Here is a 6225-nt window from a genome sequence, read left to right as displayed (position 1 = left end):
AAAATATAAATAAAAAATTTAAAGTATGCAAACTCCACATAATAAAGATACCAGTGGGCCACATAATGCATTTCTTGAAAGTTTTAGCACATGTATTTGTTTATTTATTTATTTGAACGAGTTAAACTACAGAAGAGGCTGACTGCATTCTGTGATGGAGAGCTTGCATGTGGAAGGAAGGGAAAGGGCTTCAAGTGGGCATGCAGAGGCCAAGTAAGTTCTCCTCACCTGCCTCTTACTCAGGATGAACTGCTTATATAGTCTAACATCCCCTACAACCTCTTAAAGTCAGGACACAAATGTGTGGAAGGGGATGGTGGCTTTTCCTGAGGCTCTTAAATTTTGGAGGTTCATGATGGGAACTTGGGTCCTCAATTTTCTTTCGATTTTTATTATTTTTTTGATGGTTTGAAGAAATTTAATTTTTATGATAGTCAGACAATCTTGTGTAGACATATAGACTCTTCATCCCAAAGCTTCCATCCAGCTGCCTTTTAAACAGCCCATGGAGCATGTCCCCTGCTGCCATGGGAGTCCTTGAACTTTAAAGAAAAATATTTACCTTTTGTGTAAAACTTGCAGGTGCATGTCCATTCAGTCAAGCTGACTTAGTACCTGCAGAAATTCAGTTCAGTTGAGCAATGGGTAATTTAAAGGTAGATTCCTAAGAGTTCCCAACTGCTGTTTCAGTTTAAGAATTACTCTTCAATCTCCTTCAGAGAGATTCCCATCTGTTTTAACTTTTATGTCATCACTAACAATTTATTATTATTATTATTATTATTATTATTTGTCTTTTTGAGACAGGGGCTCCCTAGCTCCAGCTGTCCTGGAACTCACTATGTAGACCAGGCTGGCCTTGAACTCACAAAGATCTGCCTGCCTCTGCCTCCCAAGTGCTGGGATTAAAGGTGTGTGCTACCACACCCAGCCCAGTTTTTATTATTTTTATTTTATGTGTATGAGTGTACTGCCTGCGTGTATGTAAGTGCACCCATATTGTGCAATGCCTGTAGAAGTCAGAAGATGGTGCTGGATCCCTTAGAGCTGGAGTTAAAGATGGTTGTTAGCCACCATGTGGGTACTGGGAATTGAACCTGGGTCCTCTGCAAGAGCAGCCAGTGCTCTTAACCTCTGAGCCATCTCTCCAGTCCTGGTCCTCAGTTCTGGAAAGGTCATCATTCCTCTTCATCTTTTTTTACCTCTGCCCTTCCTTAGTGCTCACAGAGTGCCACTGACTGGTGCAGTAACCCCGTGGCTCAGTGCCAATGCAAGGTGTAAAACCTTGGTGTCTCAATCACTCTGGGGTCCCTGGAGATAATGGAATGGTCCAGATGTCTCAGCAATTGACAGCAAGGAAGGGCACATGGGCTGTCAGAGAAGGCCTGATGGAGATGTTGGTCTTCAAAGGTCAGGAAGGACATAGGTAAGGGAAAAGTCAGAGAACAGCTTGGGCATGGAGGATAGAGATGTCAGTTGAGTGAGGGAAGAGAGACAGTATCCCATCAGCACCCAAACCCCAGCACCATGTGCGCAGGACAGGGAGAGAGGGAAAGGAGGTCAAGGTACTACGAGGCTCCAGATGCTGGTAGGAGCAGCACATGGGAAAGAGAAAGCCTTTGACAGCCTTACCCAGCACTGCCTAGCAGTGAAGGAGATGAATTTGCCCTGGTCATCAGGAATGGTCAGGCACAGGAAGATGTGAGGGGGAGGGAGGCACTTTGTAGCCACCTCTGGGGGAAAGAGGAAGGAGACTAGAAAGGGAAAGGAGGGCAACTTTGATGGATGTGATAAAGGAAGAGTGGACAGGACAGGCCCAGACTGCAATGCAGAGGAAGGAAGCATCAGAGAGCCATGAGCCCAGGACTCCTGAGGGAAAAAGGACCTGAAATGAGGCTGCTTTGGGGAGAAAGATGGCTTGGGCCACTCATGGGCCAGCTCAGGGAAAGCTGTGAGCTAAGAATAACATGGTGGCCCTAGAGCAGCCTCAGTGGCAGGGAAGGAAACAGGCACAGAGGCCCCACAGTATGAGCCAGACTGGCCTAAAGTATTTTCTGCCCAGTTGAGGCTGGTTCAGCTGTGGGGCTGGTGCTGGGGGAAATGGGAGATGGAGGCTTCAGGTCCACAGCACAGGGGAGCTGAAGGCATTGGTGCAATAAAGGGGGAATGAAGGCAGAGGATCTAGGCTTGTGGACTCTGTGTGTGTGTGTGTGTGTGTGTGTGTGTGTGTGTGCAGGTAGGTAGGTAGGTAGGTAGGTAGGAAGCCGAACACAGGCACATGTGAATTGGGATAAAGACAATAGTTCAGTGAGCCAGGGACAGAGCATCACACAGCAGCCTTGGGGCCACCCAGCTGGCTGCCTTTCCCTTCCAGGCTGTTCAGCAATGCAAGATGCCTCAGGACCCTTAGAGATGAGGTAGAGCCAGGCCACTAGAGTTGGCAAGGGAGATCTGGGAGGGCACCATCTAAGATGTGTGCTGTTGGGGGGCCGAGGAGGAAGGTAAAGAAATGCAGGGGTTAGATGGAGCCACTCTTCAGGGATGTTGGTGATCAGAGGAATTCGAGAGCTTAGAGCAGAACTGCTGGGGCAAGGAAGAGGCTTCACTCACTTGATTTCAAACAGGAGGGCAGGATGTGGCAATGCATGCCTGAAATCCCACTGCTCAGGAGGTTGACGCAGGAGGACTGTGTTAGAGGCCACCTTAGTTTACACAGAGAGACAGCATAGGGAGGCCCACAAACCAAAATCAAATAGAAAGGTTTGTGGTCTAGGAAGTGGTAAGAGAGGAATGAAAGCTGTGGAGGAGAGGGAAGAAAAGGGACTTGGGGAGCTCTGCTTTAGCAAGTGGGGGCTCTCCAGGAAGAAGAACATAGGTAGGTGAACAGAACGTGCTGGTACAGGGGAGAATGAATGACGTCAAGCTGGAGGGTTCTGTTTTTCATTAAAGATGAGGTAAATCTGTATCCTGAGGACTCATTTCCTCTTCTTCCTTAGCAACAGAACCCTGATATTCAGGGTAGCAATGTGCTCAGTGAAAACATGCGGCTCAGCTTCTTGTTCAGCCTGTAGTAACCATATGAATTCCCATTGATCATGGAAAAACCACATGGTAAAGAGTCTGGAATGTTCTTCCAAGGGAGCAAATTGAAGTGTCCTGTACCCATTTTGCTCCATCCCTTCTCTCCTCTTCCTGAAATATGGCTTTGATGGTTGGAACTGTATAGCACCAGTCTTGTGACCAGGAGATGACCATCAGGATGAAAGCCACTTTTAAGATTGTGGCTGGAGAGATGGCTCAGTGGTAAGAGCACTGGCTGTTCTTACAGAGGACTGGGGTTCAGTTCCCACCACCCACATGGCAGCTACGAATCATCTATAATTCCAGTTCTAGGGGATGTGATGCCCTCTTCTGACTTCTGCAGGCATTGCACGACATGGCTGTACTTATACCCATGCAGGCAATACACTCATACACATAAAATAAAAATAAAATACTAAAAAAGAATGGAAGAATGCAGATGGAAGGAAGTCTGTACCTCTCCTGTTGACATTGTGTAGCAAATACAATATTGCTGGCCCTTAATGGCCTATATTTATACTTATTTTGCATGATAGAGCTGATTTTCTAAGTCACTGTTATTTGGGAGATTTTCTTACCAGTAGTCAAACAATTTCTATCTCCTTTTATTGGGGGGGGTGAAGGGTGAAAGCACGCACGCACATGTGTGTGTGTGTGTGTGTGTGTGTGTGTGTGTGTGTTAGAAGGAGGAACACAGAACAACTGGTTGGAGGCTGAATGGGAAACACAGAGACTCAATGTAGGAAAGCCACCTTTTTGGCAGAACGGCATTCAAACGGCACACACACATTGCTTGAAGCCGATGTTCCTCTTCCCTAGTCCTTCTTGGCCTACATAATATCTTGTAAAGATTAAGCTTTGTCTTTTATGTCATTGGCAGTTTTTATGGAAGGAGTAAAGCACTTAATTCATTTCAGGCTTAAGATCAGCTCTGCAAACACTGATCAGTGTGTGACAGGCTCTTATGCACTCAACTCTCTGAAAACATGAAATACTATGAACAACAGGTCACCATTGCCCAGGGACAGGGCTTTGAGTCTACTAAGAGCTAACCATGCTTTACTGTTTTGTTTTCATGACAAAATGTTTGGCTATCATGGAATATCACATCTGAATGCACTGGGAAAAAGGTTAACAGGACTTGAACCATTTTTTCTTTGTCCTGCAGGCTAAAACTATCTCCCTTAATATAGAATCCCAAGCTATGTTTCCTTGGCTCTTCCAAGTGGAAGCTCTTGTTCTCTCGAGTCTTAAAATATCCAGACCAACTAAGAGAATTGTTCATTCATACCTTTGTCATAAAGAGAAATTTTTAAAATTAAACTTTTTTTATACTTATTTTTATTTTACGAGTGTATTGCCTGCATGTATGTGAGTGCACCTGTGTTGTGCAATGCCGTGGCAGTCAGAAGAGGGCTTCAGATTCCCCTGGAACTGGAGTTAAGGACGGTTCATAGCCACCATGTGGGTGCTGGGAATCGAACCCGGGTCCTCTGCAAGAGCAGTCAGTGCTCTTAACCATTGGGCCATCTCTCCAGCCCCCAAAATAAATTTCTTTTAAGAGTTCATCAATCGGTAGAAAAATCTTTGCCATAGCACAAGATGTCCATGTGCCTTTCCACTCACTGTGGATATAATTCCTGGGGCTTATGAGCAGATAAAATCATCCCAGTTGAAGCTATTATCTAGCTTTGTGGCAGCTACAAACACAGTTGCTCTGAAACAATCCAATCTTCCATCTCCCAATTATTTTTAATGGCTGGATTAATGCAGTAAGCATGTGTCTTTGAAAATCTACTTGGCTGCCTCATCAGAGCCATGCACAATGGCAATAAAAGAGGGTTTACAAAACTCTTCATATGTGTGATGTTTATTTGAAAGAAAACAACACTTTGGTGCATTTACTATTTCTGTGATAGCTTATTGTGGGGGGAGAGAGGGAGAGGGAGAGAGAGAGGAGGGAACAGGAGGATGGAGAGAGGGAGAGGTATATTAGAAGTTAAACATATACAACAAATAGGTGGGGGGGGATGAATGCTTTAATTGCTTTGAGTGAGAAAAGAAATACATTGACCTCCAGAATAGGTGAAAGGGACAAGGGGAATAATAATTTATTTAGAAGTCTCTCTCTTTTAGATAAGAATATAGTAGTTTTCCACAATCCATGCATTTAATAAAAAATGTAAACATTGATTTAATTTAGGCTTAGCTTCAGAATAGTTATGCGGCATTAATTAGAAAACAGATTCAACATTCTCCTCTTTACTCTCTCCTTACCTGAAGAACTCGACAGGCTGAAGAGTGCTGGTATGGATGAGTGCAGGACAACTCCTTTGTGAAAGGTTCTGTGTAATACTCAGGTAGACCCCTGGCACCTGCCAATGAACTCCAACCTGAAGCCAACAATGGGAAGCAGTTCTTGGTCCAAAGAGGATGGTGGGTAGGCTCAGTTCAATGGTGTGTGGGTTCAGTTCTGAACTGGAGGATGGTGGGTAAGCTCAGCTCTGAACTGGAGGATGGTGTGTGGGTTCAGCTCTGAACTGGAGGATGGTGGGTAGGCTCAGCTCTGAACTGGAGCATGTGCTGGGGATGGGTTAGGGAAGACTTTGAAGCCTCTGACAGGTCCCATTCCAGCCTGTCCTGTACATGCCAATAAACCCTGTACCCAGGACACTTACAACTTTGGCAAACTCATTTCTTCCTGTTTTGTCTAGACAAGGCCCAGGCCAGGGTATGAAGCATGCTAAGGCTGACCCACTCAGGTCCTGTAGAATCTGGCTTTGTAGCTGAACTATACCCTTGTACCTTGTTTTGAATCCATTAGTGATCCTGTCTGCCAAAGACAAGGATTGAGAAGACTCAGGAGCTGGGGAGATCTGAGAGACTTTCCTGGGTGACTCTGGTACTTTCCTGGCTCAGGGTGGGATATTTTTTCACATTCCCAGGCTGAATAATCACATCCAAAGCTGGAATGAGCCTTTTTTTCAAGTGGGCACAGCATCAACACTGGGCTGATTGCCCTGGCAGAGCCTGCTCGGAAGCAGGCTACCTGTCATCCTTACCCTTTTCCAGCCTGGCCTTCAAGTACTTGAGAGGCCTATGGTGAAATGAAATGAAAGCAGATGAAATTTTAAACTCTGTGTG

At 45.3% G+C, this 6225-nt stretch overlaps 1 non-coding gene across 1 annotated transcript; it reads right to left on the bottom strand.

Annotated features, from left to right (window-relative positions):
• Positions 1 to 679: 679 nt before the first annotated feature.
• Positions 680 to 763, bottom strand: LOC115071510. The gene has a single exon (XR_003850590.1). It is a non-coding gene; the product is annotated as a small nucleolar RNA SNORD79 (small nucleolar RNA).
• Positions 764 to 6225: the final 5462 nt, after the last annotated feature.

Source organism: Nannospalax galili, unplaced genomic scaffold (assembly GCF_000622305.1).
Source record: "Nannospalax galili isolate Female #2095 unplaced genomic scaffold, S.galili_v1.0 scaffold211, whole genome shotgun sequence".
In the NCBI taxonomy this organism is placed as follows: Eukaryota; Metazoa; Chordata; class Mammalia; order Rodentia; family Spalacidae; genus Nannospalax; species Nannospalax galili.
The sequence above is the reverse complement of the archived record's forward strand: the minus strand, read 5'-3'. Positions and strand labels throughout refer to the sequence as shown.